Source organism: Athene cunicularia (genome assembly GCF_003259725.1).
Source record: "Athene cunicularia isolate RWA chromosome 20 unlocalized genomic scaffold, athCun1 chr20_part1, whole genome shotgun sequence".
NCBI lineage: Eukaryota > Metazoa > Chordata > Aves > Strigiformes > Strigidae > Athene > Athene cunicularia.
In genome coordinates this window covers 2,017,785-2,033,342 of record NW_020799125.1, presented here as the reverse complement: position 1 = coordinate 2,033,342, position 15,558 = coordinate 2,017,785, and positions in this window count along the sequence as shown.

The window sequence follows — 15,558 nt, the reverse complement described above, 5'->3', positions numbered from 1 at the left end:
CCCCGAATTAATATGCTTGTTAATCACATGGAATTGCTAACTTTAGGAAGTCACTAAGTGCTCAGATTTATTTTTTATGTAAATATTTTCAAAGCTATAATTCTGAGCGCTGTCTCGCAGCATGTGAGCGGAGGTGGCAGGGGAGGCTTTGCCATGGTACGTGTCCCAAGGCACCCAGGCTCGGATGATGTTAAAAATGAAATGGGGTCTCTGTGTGTGGCCCCCCCAGAGCCACAGCAACCCCTTGCTGTTGGCATCGATGGAACCATATGATGGCTTCAGGCCTTCGGCAACCAGTTTGCGCCGTTATTCTGTTTCGTGGCAGTTCCTCTTCCCTTTCACACTTCTTTGGATTAAAACAGCAACCGTTACATTGCACTAGGTCCCCTCTATTTGGTAGATAAAAATGAAACCACTTCTCTTTTGCGCTTTATAAACTGGTGAGCATCTCCCAGCTTTGAGTGCCGTCGCGGGTGCGCTGCGAGGAGCATTGGTGCTGGACCCGCTGCCGCGCAGCACCGCCGGGATGCTCAGGTGCTCCCATCCATCCTGCAAACTGAGGACTGTGCAGTGCCAGGCGTGGAAACAGGAGCTTTGAGAATTGTAAAAGCCATAAATCCAGTGGACCAAATTAGTTAAATTTTTCTATTCTATGCCTCACAAAATCCAGCCGTTCTCGAGATGAATGCTCCGCATGTAAGCGGAACTACCGGCAGGTATAAGATGGATATTTTGCACGTGCACATGAGAGCACAGGGACAAATTTGTGCCATGTGGTTTTCCCCAGCGGCTTTGAGGTTTTTTGTTAGTTTTGTCTGTTTGTTATCTTGATGATCTATTATTACAGTTGTTAGTATTACTTAATATTGGAAGACAGGTGGTCCCATAAATTCCAGCACCCTCTTTTGAAAAAAAAAATAAAAGGGGGGGCATGTTTGCAATTCAAGTTTAATAGTGCATTCATCAAGAGCAATAAAGCATTTTATTGCACAAGTATTTCAAGGGATGTGCTGGCCCTGGTAAAAGCATTAGTAAAGGGGTGCATCAGCAATCTCATTTAAAACTGTCGACCCAACGTGAAAAATGTTGCGTTGAAGAATAAACTGCTATTAAGCATGATTAGATTGACCTGCAGGACAGATATTTTAGCTGCAGCAGCACAAGTCGATCAAAGTGAGCATCGCTTAGATTGCAAATTTTTTTTTTTTAATGCCCTAAATTAAAAATGAAAGAGCCTCAGAATATTTAGGGCCAGAGAGTGACTTTGGGGGTGAGGTCTGTGCATTTGATTCGAAGTGGTTTAGAAAGGTGAGGAAAGGGGGGAAAATGTATTAATTGCTGCCCCTTTAGCATACATTGAAAGTATGTTACTCAGATCAACCAATCAAAAAAGAAATTGTGCTGACTCAGCATTCGGGCTAGTCTGCACGTCCGATTGCAGAAGAGATCAGCACTGCACTGCAGTATCTTTCCCTGCCTTTGACACCAGCCTAGCTGGGCAGGGCTTCCCTTGTGTTTCCCAGGACTGGTTTAGGCCAAGAACAAGAGAAGGCCCTGAAGAGAGGAGGAGAGAGTCAAGGTTGCACGAGCCTCAAGCTGCTAACGATCATTTTTAGTCAGTAAGAAAGAGCTTCCATGCTAGGTTTGCCCTGCCAGATGCAAGCGGCATGAATTGCTTGGGAATATATCTATTTTTAAAGACTTTCACCACATCTTGCACTTAGCAGTGACTGTGGGCGAGGGGGTGGCGTGTTCCTCGCAAGAGAAATATCCTCGCTCCTAAGCTTGGATCCCTCCCCTGAAAGCCCAGGGCTGATTTAAGTACCGCACTTGCAATTGCCTCCCAGAGAAGATGTTAAGTTTAACATTTGCCGCTTGACGCTGAAGTTGCTCTTGGCTGAGGCCAAGTAGGAGCAATGCTGCAAGATGCTTTCCCGTTGGGATGCAGGGGATGACTAGAGAGCAGCCCAGTGCTCCAAGGATGGGAGCCGAGGGCACAGCTTGCTGGGCTTGCAGATGAGCCATGTAGCTCCTCTGCCTCAGTTTCCCCCAAAGGCACAGGAGGTGCTCACTGTAGAGTTGTCGAAGCTGTTGTTTGCACTGTGAGGCTAAAGCTGGAGTGGGCCCAGGTGGGTTGATGCAACTACCCGAGGACAAGGTCGTTCTGGGTTGATCAGGACTTCCCTGTGTTGGCTTGCACAGTGATGTCTGGGACATGTTGTGGGGAGATGGCACCACCTGGCTGGCCTGCGTCCCCTCTGCCCTCATGGGGAAAGGCAAAAACTCATCTGGACTCCCCAAGATCTCTGAGCGGGTGTGGGGTGAGAGGTGCCGAGGCCAGACCTCCACTGGGACCCCAGGGAGCTGTGGCTGCCTGGGGGATACCCAAGCAGAAGTGAGCAGGGTGATGGGGCCCATGAGATGCTCCAGCGCCGCGGGGCTGCCCTCTGCCTCACGGATGCTGGTTGCCAGTCTGGGTGCAACACTGCTCAGTGCCGCATCGCCAGGCGGCTGTGCCGGGGGGGGGGGCGGGATGCGCCGTGCCCTGCCCAGCCATACCCACGCGCAGCCGTGAGCTCCTCAGTGGGCACCTTCCCCGTGGGCTGCCTCCTCCTGCCCACGGCTGCACCCCGCGGTGCTCTGAAGGCGTTTCTGCTTGTGCTGTTCCAGCGTCAGCGTGCATCTCTGGTTCAGTTTGTATTTTTGCAAAGCGGTTTGTATGGAGGAGCAGAGGCTGATGGTGGATATTCTTGTGTACAAGGGGAATGCTTCCAGACGCAGATACGTCTTGAATAAAGCAGAATTTAATAGTGAAAGGTTTTAGCAGTCAGAGCAGTTGCTAGTGGTGCTCAGGAAGCAAGCTACATGCTGGGGCTCAGGGGAAGCAGGGCGACTGACATCTCCAACAGATGCAGGGTTTTCCTCCTTTTTTTTTTTTTCCCTTTTTTTTTTTTTTTTCCTGAAGCACAAAGCTGCGCCTGTAAATGCCTCGCCATGCCCAGATATGGCCTGTGCTGGGACCTGTGCCGCTATCTAAAAAAGCCCTGGGCAGACTGATGAGCCCGGGGGGACCGGGGAACAAATGCTATAAATAGTGCTCATTCTCAGCTGCCCTTCTGGTGGGACTGGATTAGGTGGCATCTGGGCAGCCAAGAGGCGTAGGACTCGTGACCACGGCCTGCAGAAGTCACCCAGCAGCTGTAAGGCCGGGAGCCATCCCTGCAAAGCCCTTACATAGGCAAGTCAACCCTGGCATTTGGGGAGTCGGATAAAGCTACAGGATCAGGAATCCAATGACCTAAGAGCAATCAAGAATAAAGTTCACTGTGATGGCCGGGGCAGCGCTTCCAATGTGAGAAGTGACCTGGTGTCAGAGGCGGGACTTGGCCTTCGGCCGTGGAAGCTGTTTGGTGCAGGAGAAGGAAGGTGTCGGGAGGGAGCTGGCAACGTGGGAAGAAAAGTGTCGCAAGGAGTTGCCAAGATGAAGAAACTGGTGTCCCCTTCTGGGATGCCGTGGGTTAATTTGTTGGCAGTGAGATTACTGGAAGCTCTGATTTAATATTTGTGTTTGCTTCAGGTAAACAAATTAACAAAAAAACCCCAAGTCTTAATAATTTAAGTCATCGGCTTGATTTAGGCTAGTCGAAACTAATGAACCTCACACAGTGATTTCATTCCTAACCTTGCAGAAGGTGGAGTGTGTGTCGTTTATGTCCACGTGGATGCAATATAACCGGTCCCTATACGCGAGGGGTACGTGTAGCTGCAGGAGTGCGAGCCAGCTCCCATACCAGCCATGGAAAAGGACTGTGGTTTGCTTGAATTAAGCTCAGCCTTGAGTATTTGATGGGAGAGGATGGAGCAGGGAGCGGGGATGGTTTGGCTGAGCAGAGGAGATGGCCGTGCAAGTGATACCTGGAGGGGATGTACTGAAATATGTGCAACGGGGGACTGGGAATAAAAATCAGGGAGTGACGCTGCACTTTGTCCCTGAGCGGGTCTGCTGCAGGACAGGGACCAGGACGCGCAGGCAGGCAGGGTGAGATGGGAATTTATATCCGGGCTTTGTCCCTTCCCTTCCTCACCGGTGTCAGGGCTGTGATGCACAGGGAGCTGCATCACTTTGCTTTCTTTAAATTAAGCCAGCTTTGTCCTAAAGTCTTGTCTTTGAGACAATAAGACGCACCCACTAAAATCTATTGTGCCATTTTTGCAAAGACCAGCAAAAGTCGCCCGTGTGCTGTCCCCTCCCTGTCCTCCACACTCATTTGGCCTATTTGAAGCTGAATTTATTCCTGGGAAGGTCCCCATCAATTTGCCTTGCTCTTTTGTTGACAAGTTTATTAAAAACCTGGGCAACTACATATTAAACTTTTATCAGTGTCGAGGCAGAATACGTCCTTTGAGCGGCCACAAAAGTTATGGATTGGGTCTTAACGTTTCTTGTTCCACCATTCGGCTGAGTCAGCGTAACAAATAAAAGCTGCCACTTCTTTTCTTTTTTTTTTTTTTTTTCCCTTTCTTGAGAGACAGTTCTCTTAACAGTGTAAATAACAGTGTCCAATAACACAAAAAGGTTTCAGGTCTGGGTGAACATGAGCTTTGTTGTTGTTGTTGCTGTTGTTGCTATAAGTCTTGAATAGTTTGAATTATTAACTTAAAATGGGAATAAGATATAAACCCTGGAGGAAGTTATTGCTTCTTAGCTCTGAGCCAGTAGTTTTGGTAAAATAAATGATACTTTATAGTGTTTACATGAAAAAAATGCCCCCAGATTAATAATATTTGCTTTACCCCAAATGATGGGCTTCCATCCACTGCAAGGGCATGAAGGGTTTGGAGCAATGCTTGTCTGGGGATGTAACTTTTGTGCCGCTGCGATATGGGATCTTTGCTCTTTTTCTTTAGTCATAAGATGAAACAAAGAGGAGGCCAATATGTTGCACCAAAGATGTTAAAAATAAAGCGTTAGAATCGCATAACCTAGTTCCCGTTTTGCCATGCAGCTGAGTTTTTAGAAGTTGAAAGAAGCCTGAAAAATAATCGGTGAGAAGGAGTTTGAACTGATGTAACAACAGATAGGCAGGGAAAAAAGTGAGTGTCCGTGGGACTGCGCCACAGTTCTTAAACTCCGTTGGATAAATAAATAAATAACTGTCCCCAAACAGCATCGTTCTCTGCCTGTCACCGTGTCCAAGGATTTTTTAGTTCTTAAACAGGTTTGCTGGCATAATTTGTCAAGTCCAACAGGGAGGTTTCCGTGTGACAGAGGATCATTTTTCACCATGCACAGTGGTGCACCAAAGCAGTCCTGCAGGCTCTGAGCAACTCCATAATTAGATAACAGTTAACATACGTGTGTTAGACGGATCATCATTCATGCTATAGGATACAGCAGAGCCCTCCACTGCCGATACTGTGCCGTGCCGAAAGCAGGCAGGGAGCATTCTGGACAAATACGTCTTCCTCCAGGAGTTTATCTGCATCACCATTTGCTCCAATTATAACTAATTGGACACATATTGCATTTTCATAGCATCTAATTTTCTATTGATTTTAACGGGACTGCTGGTGTTTTGTACTATTAAGTGGTATCTCGTATCAGTTGCTGTTTAAAAATGCTGAGTACACTCCCCTGTATGGAATTATGCAGTCAGCAGATGTTTTAAAACCTATTTAATTGTTTGGTCCATAAAATGCACAAACTGTATTAGGGAAAGGCTTTGTTCTCTTTTGAGTGGGTGAGTTGAAAAAAAAAAAAAAATCCAACCCCACAACTATTTCCATTGCCTGTTTCAGGAGATGCAGCTCCGAGACCTTCTCAGAGCCTTGCGTTTCAGGTAAAGAGCTTTGGAGGATCCATCTTGGTGCTGTGTGGAGCCAGAGCATTTGCAGCTCCCTCCAGGTACCGATGCTCTGCATTGCCAGAACAGATCAGGTCTGTGCTTGAAATAGGATCGTTATTTTTACAAGAAGCCTAGGACCAAAATTTGGATTAAGACAGAGATTCTTAGATGAAGATCCAAGATTTTGATAAGGTCACTTTTGGCGTTCTGTACAGCTAAGGAATAAGGTGATAACTGTAGGGTTTGGGGCTTTATTTTTTTTTTTTTTTGGTCATAGATATTGCTGTGTATCTTGGCAGTGCCTCCAAATAAAACCGGACTATCAAATTAGGCACTGCATTTGAACAAATACTCAATGAAGCAGGATGAAAGCAATAGTCCTCTGTTCAGCATCATTTAAAGAAGAAGAGATTTAAAAGAGAGATTTAGGGGAGGAACGGAGAGATGGCCTGGCAAAAACACGTTTCCAGCAATGCCCGGTGGGTCATTGAATCATGGATATTGGATAACAGTGTTAATGGCAGAGAAAGCAGATAAAAGGTGATGGAAATTATATTATGGGGCAGCTGAGTTACCCTGGGGTGCTGGTGAGTTTGCTGTCAACTTGCTGCCTTCACTGGTCATTAGCAAGAACCACGTTGTGTCTGTGGGAGACAGGTGAGTTCATGGGGGTGTATAAATTAAACAGACACTTTATTAAGTTCAGGTAATAGTTTTGATTTGAAAGACTGAGTGGCTACTGCAATGTCAGCAACTACTTTAGCGCACAAAGGAACTGAGTGCTTTTTAATTAAGTCAAATAAAATCCAAGCGGAAGACTCTCGAGCCTTGTCTGGAGTCTAGTTTTTGGGTTGAATATCTATAATTTTAGAAATGTTAATAAAACACAATCTACTTTTTCCCCTGTAATAATATAAGCTAAATTAATATTTGATGTCTGTAAGGAAAAGGATAAAAGCGGCGAGGTTGTATTTTCTGGTTTACAAATGGCAAATTGTGCAGAATACAGCGACTGTGGCATTGATTTAAGCATCCTCACAAAGACACCATGCAATAAAGTTGAATCATCTGCAGTACAAGTATGGCTGTTTGGTGGAAAAAAAATAGCAAAGTGAGAGAGTAGACATTTTCCTGTATTATCAAAAGCCACTTCATTTTGGGGAAATTTCCTCCAATTTAGTAACGTTTGGATGGAAATCAAATAACACATTAGCTTGAGGAAAGGCGAAAAAAACCTTCCAAAGCTAATTACGAAGGGAATGTGCACTTCATTAAGATAAAGCTGTAGGAAATCAATGTTCTGTATTGTTGTTTTTCCCTTTTGATTGGATTTTAGAATGATAAATTGTTAATGCATTTGATCTAAAAATGATTTGTTTATTCAGATGAAGAGCAACAGTACTTTGTCTCATTTGGCCTTTTAGCTTATAATGATAATGGCTTCGAGGGATGCTCATTTCTCAAAAGGGTATCGGACTGGAGTAGGCAGGAGATTTCTGGACTCAGAAGGATGGGCCCTACGCAAGGGTTTGTTGTAGGCTAATTCTATTGCATGTTGAATCTTCTGCTTCATTAGGAGTATCGACAAATGCTGATAAATTCTTCGGCTTTTCTGTGCTGTCTATAACACGTCTTTATTAGAATATTGAGACTGAAGTGGAAAGGTTTTCGATAGAGCAGATCCTCATACGTTGCCTACTACAGATGCTACTTGCCACGGAAATTGTTTGGCAATGCAGGACTTTTGCTTGTTCTCATGCCTGTAATCGTTAACAGCGTAGCTGATACCGGGGCCAAAAGCAGAACAGATGCACTATGCCTCTATTGTTTTGCGCTATGTTTTGTTATTTTGGCTTGGATTTGCCTTGAACACGTGTCATTCACTCGGTGTGCCCATGGCTCTGCAATGCCCTGCTCGGGGATGTGCCAGTGCAATGGGCAGGCAGGGATGGGAGCAGGGCCCCATGAAGGGTGGCATCAGCTCCAGATCCTGGGCCCCAGGGGCCACAAAGGACCTTTCCAATGTGAGACCCCGTTTCACGAGGAAATGACTAGAGCTGGCTTCACTTTGGATGACAAACCTAAATTTTGTGGTGTCACTTTTGTTGAATTTTTGAACTGGGGACATGGTGCTGTCGCAGCCTAGGCAGGAAGGGAGAGCGACCCCGAGCCCCTGCCTGGCTGTTAGGGCTAGGCAAAGCTCTCCTGCCAGGTCCTGCCTGATGAACCTGGCAGCACTGAGCAGGCAGAGAACCCTGTCCCTCCCCATTTCACAGAAGTGGGGGCCCACAGGCATTCAGAGGATGGGCACTGCCTTGCAGGAGAGATCAGGAGCTTCAAAACAGCTCGGACCTTTGAACATGTCTGAGGGAAGCCGCTGTAATTCATCTTGCTCGGATGACTTGTACATCCTCAGAGCCCAGCCCGGCGGTACCTGAGGCAGCAGAGAGCTGTGCCCTCCCTGTCGGGAGGCTACAAGCCCTGGTGGGTTGCAGTCCCCTCCAGCCGATAACGCAGGCTGCTCTTTCTTGGCTGCTGGGAAAGCCTCACCACCAGAGAGACATCATTAGTTTTGATTAATGGCATCCAGAAGAGAAAAGCTAATTTTCTAAAAAGGAAAACCTCACCCATAACTCACGGTGGAGAATTTAAACAAAATGTTACAGAACACCCACGCCAACTTGCATTGATTTCAAATGTGTTCCTGGGCACTCCCCAAAGCAAAACGGGGGGGAGAGGGGACAATACTCATCCCCAGCAGATGCTCTGTGGAACTCCCCGCATCACTCTCCCACAGTTTCCAATGACTGTCCCCAAATCAATGGGACCGGGACAGAGCACGCGTACCCGGGGAGCAGAGCGTGTTTTAAGTGTGCAGTGGTGATGCTCAGGCATCTTGGTGCACAAAACCCAAAAACCCACGTGCCCATTAGGGTTTAGCTTGCAGGCTCAGTGCGGCATCGGTCACTGATGGCACTTCCACCTCCACCCAATCACCACTAAATAATTACTTTCCTTTGCCTCTTGTAACTCACCAAAGGATGAATTTAATACTTCCAGGTCTTCACTGTCTAAGTTTCCATTTAGTTCCTTGGCTTGATTGTCTCTTGAAAAGGTACCTAGAGATAACTCGATTAAATTAATTGTGGAGCTCTTTTTAAAAAGCTGTTCTCTCTCTTTCTCTCTCTCTCTCTCTCTCCATCTCTCTCTCCATTTATTTATAGGCAGCTTAGAGTAACGGGTTTGGGCAGTTAAGTGATCTGCAGTACTTACCATTACAATGCAAAGCCTGTATTTCTTGGGGAGCTGTAACGCTGGCCCACTTGCAGCATTTCTGCGTGCAGAGGTTATAAGCACAGGTGCTTTTTCCCAATATCATCTTGCGGTACGGTGGGCAGCGAGGAAGAGGGGGGAAAAGTCACCTTTGCCTCATGACGCATATAAATTCTTTAAATAGGTTATGCACATGGCAATGTGCAATATCTGCGTGTGGCTCTGGGTTAAGGAGGAAAGGCCTGACTTTATTGGCTCCCACTGCAGAAATGATTGGAGCCGCTGCGATTTTTAAATTTGATTTACGGAGTTATTTTTAGCAGTGGGGTGTTCATGCTGCAGGGCTCTCCGGGAGAAATCAGCTCCCCAGTGCTGCAACAGGACCCATGGCGCGAGTGGCTTGGGCAGCGGTGGCCGTGACAGGGCTGCCTGGCAGGGGCTTGCTTTTGCCGTTTGGGGGCAAATTGCCAAATTGTGAGATTGCAAGAAGGAAAAGCCGCTTTTTCTATTTCCTCCCCTCTTTCTTTTCCTTTCCACCTCTTGCCTGTTGGTTTCTGGTGATGGCAAATGCGACCATTGCTTGTCGCAAGCAGATCTTAAAACCGCTGAAACCGCTGATTTTAATGCCAGACAAGAAAACACAGGAGGCTGCAGGGTAGGGAGGCACAGTTTGCTAACCTCTAAAAAAGATTTCAGGTATTTCAGCCTTTTCCCTCCCATTTGCCAAGGAGAGCCCCAAGGGGAGAAGAGCTCTGCAGCCCTGAGTTACTTGGCTGGGGGCTGGGCTGATCCTAGCAAAGGACATCTCTCTGCTTTACCTGCTGCTGCGTGTTAGGTGGCACTTCAGATACCGAAACACAGGGCATGGAAGAGGACAGCAGACCATAAAACACTGAAAGGAAGAAGGCAGGAGGTGACAATTAAAGTACCTATCTGGATTAAAACAATAGCTTTTACTTATGTCACACTGTAATAGCAATGAGGCTCTCAAAACAGACAGAGCCAAATATCAGGTTTAAAAATGCTCCAGGCTGGTGGTTACTGCTGCAGACTACCCCACTGCTATTAAACCTGCCTCTTTAATTCAGACCCACTCTTCGGTCGTAGCCTCTAAGAAGCTTAAATAAATCCTGACTGTCTGAAAGTGAAGCTGTTTGAACCAGTGCAACGTCAGGCCAGCAAGTTCAGAAGAGGACCAGGCAGCTGGGAAAGAAAAGACCCTGAGGAATTTCCCTCTGCTGGCCACAACCCATGAGGCCAAATGCTTTGCTAAAGCTGGTAAAATGGAACCAAATCAACTGTTCAATGGATTTGGTCCCCTTCAACCAGCTGTAGCTGTGCATTGATCTCTCAGACACACCTTGGAGGATAAAGCACTTGAACAAGACCAAGGAAACTCAGGTAGCAGAAGACAAATGGCCACGTGGATGCTGCCGATAAAGAAATTATGATGACTGGCATCTGCAGATCTATCACTCGGGCTCTAAACTGGTGGGCTGAGCCTGAGTCATTATGTGGTTGCCAGTCAATTCTGTCTAACGGAGACCACTCAAGATTGATAATCTCTATCGTCCTCCTATATTGATCTCAGCTGTAATTCAGGACTGTGTATTTCAACTGCAAATGCTGTGCATTTTCATATGTATTTGCTCGTGCCCACCCAGGAGCCTCGTTCCTCCGTGTTTCACCTGCTGCAACCAAGAATAAACATTTTAATCTGAAGCTCCCTCCTTGTGTTTTGTACTACGCGCCGAGCTGCTCATTCAATGGCCTTTAGTGGAGAAATGGGTTGTTACAGGGCTACCAGAGCTGGGAATGAGTTAGGACTGATGGCTTCTTCTGAATTATCCCAAATTGCAAATGACCACAGCCTCTACTAGCCAACAATGGGGTTTTTTTTTGTTTGGGAAATAAAAGCTATGCTCCTAAAAAAGGGTCCCCCATTTGACTTTGTTGGCCTAAAAGACCTGTAAAAGTGTTTACTCCAGTCTGGTCCTTACAAGCACTAATGTTATTCTAACGGAATTAAAGAAAATCGCTTACTTTCCTATGCAATAACGATTGGTGGGAAAGTAAGCTGGGCGTCATCTTTTCCTAACCATCTTTTCCTAACCATCGTAAATCTATAGGACTATCACGAGCTATGAATATTGCTGGTATAATGAATCATTTGGATGCAAAAATCTGATGTGAGGTTTTTCATGTCCTTACTTCTTAAGGACACCTGGCCCAAGTTAACCCCTTGGCATCAGAGAGTGCAGAGATTTGTCTCTTTTCAAACACCAGAAATTTTGTTCACTCAATTACATGTTTCTCATCTTTTAGGTTCTTACTAGGGCTAAGAGTATTCATGTGCTTTAAGATAAGGGGCTATTTGATGGCTCCAAGGCTTAACATGCATCTAATATTATGCCACTGGTTATTTAAAAGGGAAAGACATCGGGAGCAGTGTTACTGCAGGAGCACCTTTCCACAGTGAAAAGGAAAACAGGACTTACCCAATTCTGCTAGCTCATTTTTCTGCACTTTAACAGTGACTAAACATCCATGCCAAAATCCTGATGAAGTCTACATTTTATTTTTTTTTTTTTTCCCCATATACTTCAATTAGATCTGGCACCTACCCGGTACTTCTGCCCAAGAACAAGTTCAGATGGAAAAGCAAGTGTGGAGCTGAGAGCTCAGGTCTCCAGCTGTCTCTTTTGGGATGCAGTGATCAGTTTTCATACTGAAAAGACTGCTAAGATGTCAAAACATCACTAAATGGGACCAATGCCTCTGTAGCTGCCATGCAGTGAGACCATCTTCCTGGTGAAATCCCCTTTTGCTAGAGCCTGGATCTGTACAACAGTGATGACAGATCCATTTCCAGGTTGCTGCCGGGAAGATGTAAGGTACTAAGTTGTTCTGTTAACTTCTTCCCTTTCATCAGTTCATCAGCATTGAAGTGTAAATACCCCAGCAAGAAGCGGTTGTATCAGAACTGATCAGAAATATTTCCTGCTCTTTTTTTTTTATTTATTTTTATTTTTAATGAAAAAGCAGGAATCAACAGATGAACTCTTGAAGAAGGATGTTTACCTTCATGTCACCAGGTGATTTCCTGAAAACATATAAAATAAGTTACTGGGGGGTTTATTTATTTATTTTTCACAAGCGCAACGTCTTTCCAAACACCTGACAGTGCATCCAAAAGGGCTTTGACCTGGCCTAATAGAAGAGACCCAAGCCTTTGCAGTACGCATTTGCTGACATCTGTGCCTTCAAACAGAGGAAAACGAGCAGCTACAACAAATCCTCACATGAGCATGGAGCCAGTTTGCAGCTGTGGGTAGTAAGGATGCTTGTGGCTTTCCAGCTGCAGACACACAGCACAGCTCTGCCCTTGGCAAAATAGCCAAGTGGCTGCCACCTCTGTAGCTCCAAGTCATATCTCGACACACCGTCTCTTCCCAGCCGATTACTTGCTTTGCAATTAGCAGTGCTGGTTTCCCAGCACTACCTGATCCAACCTCCTAATTTCCATCTCAGAAACATCAAGTGAAGGCATCTGCTGAGACAGGAATGACTGCGTGAGTGGCAGTCACTGAGCAAACATCATCTTAAAGCTGTCAATCCCAAGATTCATAAACAAGGAAGGATGGAGACGAAAGCACAAGGGAAGGGGAATCCTCAACACAAGTCCCTAATTGCTGGCAGTCTGGGCTGTGAATGATATCAGGACTCTAGAGGAAAAGGTTGAGTAGAAACAGATGCTTCCAGCAGGCTGTGTCCTGGGTTTGCAAAATACCACGCTCCTCCCTCCTGCTTCTGCAATCTGGGTTATTCTCTCTCATTCCCCAGGGCTGCATCCAGTGTAAACAACACCATTATTAAAATTCTTCCATGGTAGTGATAATTAAGTTACTAAAAAATGTCAAATGGGGAAGCTGGAGGCATTGCGACTTGAACAAAACCATGGAATGAAAATGAAAATGTTTTCTCCTTAAAGAAGTGTGGTCCGTATTGAGGTACCCCAAAGCCACCCGAGCCTCGAATATCAGGAAAGTTTCCAGTTCTTTTGAAACTAGAAAAGAAATGAATACACAGGGATCCCAAAAGTTGGGACGTGTATTCAGATGCTTAAATATGGATCCCACCTTCAGGCACCCATGCTTGAAGGTATCTGCCAGTATTTTTATTGCCTAATCAGATTTTTATGGAATGAGAAATTCAATTTACTTAGCAAGGAATTTCTATAGGAATACAGCCTATTATGGTCTAGTCAAGGAAATATGAGGCCCAAGAAGAAGGCAACAGGTAGACTTCAAGGGAACTCTCTGGAGGCAAACCTAAGGCATGGGCCAAAAAATTACAAATATCCCTCTCAACATTTTCAGCTCTGTTCAATCCTAAATCCCTCCTGACGCAACAGCAGGGTTTTGGAGCAAACGGAGCTCACTCACGGCTGCCCATTGCAGTCAGGAGCTGCCCAGGTCACAAGTGTATCCATGCTCTGAAAATGGGATCAGCGTCAGTCTCCCATAAAGCACAGCTCTGAGTGGAAGTTTTACCGCTGACTTTGAAAACCCCAGGATCAAGTCCTGGCTAAGTCATTATAAGCCTTTAGCCAACCACCCTTAACTAGATCAAATCTAATTGTCCTCCATATCCAGATGGCCCACCAGACTCTGCTGGTTTCCTGGAAACCCTATTAGCTTCTCAAACAAGGCAATCCCGAGGACTCAGTCCTGCAAACCTTTTGTGCAAATATTAAATAACATTGAATAATTAGCAGAAATAATCCTTTTTTCTTTTTTGCTTGACCCTCTTCTGAATAAAGACCTTAGCTGGCAAATGCAAATGTTATTTTGAGGAGCAATTCATAATCTAGAGCTGCTAAACACATCAGCCTAAATACACTAATACTCTAATATACATATTTATATAGGACTTAAGACAGATAAAACCAGACACATTATCTGTCCCAAAGACCTGAGATTATTCATCAGTCAGGTGCAGGAAGAGAAGGTGGCAAAAGAAGTGGTAAAGAAGGGACCCATTTCTACTTCTGATACATCTGCAAGTGCATCTCCGGGTGGGTGTGATCAGATCAGCTGGATTATGTCCATGGAGTTGTATTATGTGTGTCCTTTTCCTTCATCTGTTTTTTTTTTTGGTTTTGTTTTTTTTTTTTTTCTCAAGAGAGAAAAGAAAGGACAAGCAAACCAACAGGCAGATAATTGTTCTGTGCTGACAGTTTGTCAAGTGAAGGAAGCACAATTTTAGTCAAGAGATCTGCGTTACCACGGCGCTTGAGCAGAAGTCTCTTCTTTTCTTCCCAGATGGCATTGACATATAGCCTGAAGGGGCTATCAGGATACAAAGTTAAAGATGGTTAAAGACATTAAAAACTGTACAGTGTGAGCACCGTCTACACCAGGACCGTCACCTAGGAGGAAGATTCATCCTGACATATTGGGCAGAAGACAGACCTTCTACTGGTGTTATGTATAGCTGTTGAGCCAAGGGTATTTTTGAGATAGGTGAAAAATATATATATTCCTGCTACTAACCATGCCTTTTCTAGTGGGTTTTTATTGACTCTTGAAAAACTATGACCAATAAATGTAATGATCTGCCTTCCCCTTTCTTTCCGGGTGAATGATGGCTCCTGCAGGGTGTTTATCACTGAGTGCAACGACCGGCTTGAGCCGTTCATGTCTAACTCCACTTCCCAGCAAGCTACTGAATGCATCCCCTTCATCACAGGACCACCAGTGTTTCCCAGGTCCTGCCAGGGCTTCCGTTAATAATAAATATTGCATTCAGAATAAGATTGTAAATCTTGCACAGGACGGAGGGAATTGGAATTTCTGCATTCCTTGAGTTTGGTGTTGCGTAAGTCGCTGTAATTTACTTGCACAGAGAATGAGCTTAATACTCTTGCTTTTTTTTTTTTTTTTAATAAGCTGCGCAGCCCTTTTGTACAGTGGGAGCAGCTGAAGGGATAGAGAACTGCAAAGAGAGGACTTCACCTGCAAGAAAATAGCTTCTACATCCCCCAAAAGCAATGAAAATGTCAATACTATTGACACAATCCCTAATTAAAAATGACTGCCATAATCATGCATATGATAGCTGTAGGACATTAATTTGGACTAAACATAAACAGCGAGATGTGCTGCGCATGTTTTCCGAAGGAATAAAGGGTTGAATGATGGTATCTTCTGTACATCCATGCGAGAACGTAAGAAGGATGCCTCAGCTCCTGCACGTGGGCTGCTCCTTTGCTGCCCAGCCCCGGTGAGCTGTGCAACGGTGACTGTCTGCAGAGCCTGAAATGTTTGCAGCCGTGAGATAAAACGTGTCCACACGTGCTTCTTTGGCTGAGGTTTAAGCAAACGTCCTGTCCTTTGTGTTTGACGTGGCCCGGCAGCACTCATGTGGCTGGTGGTAG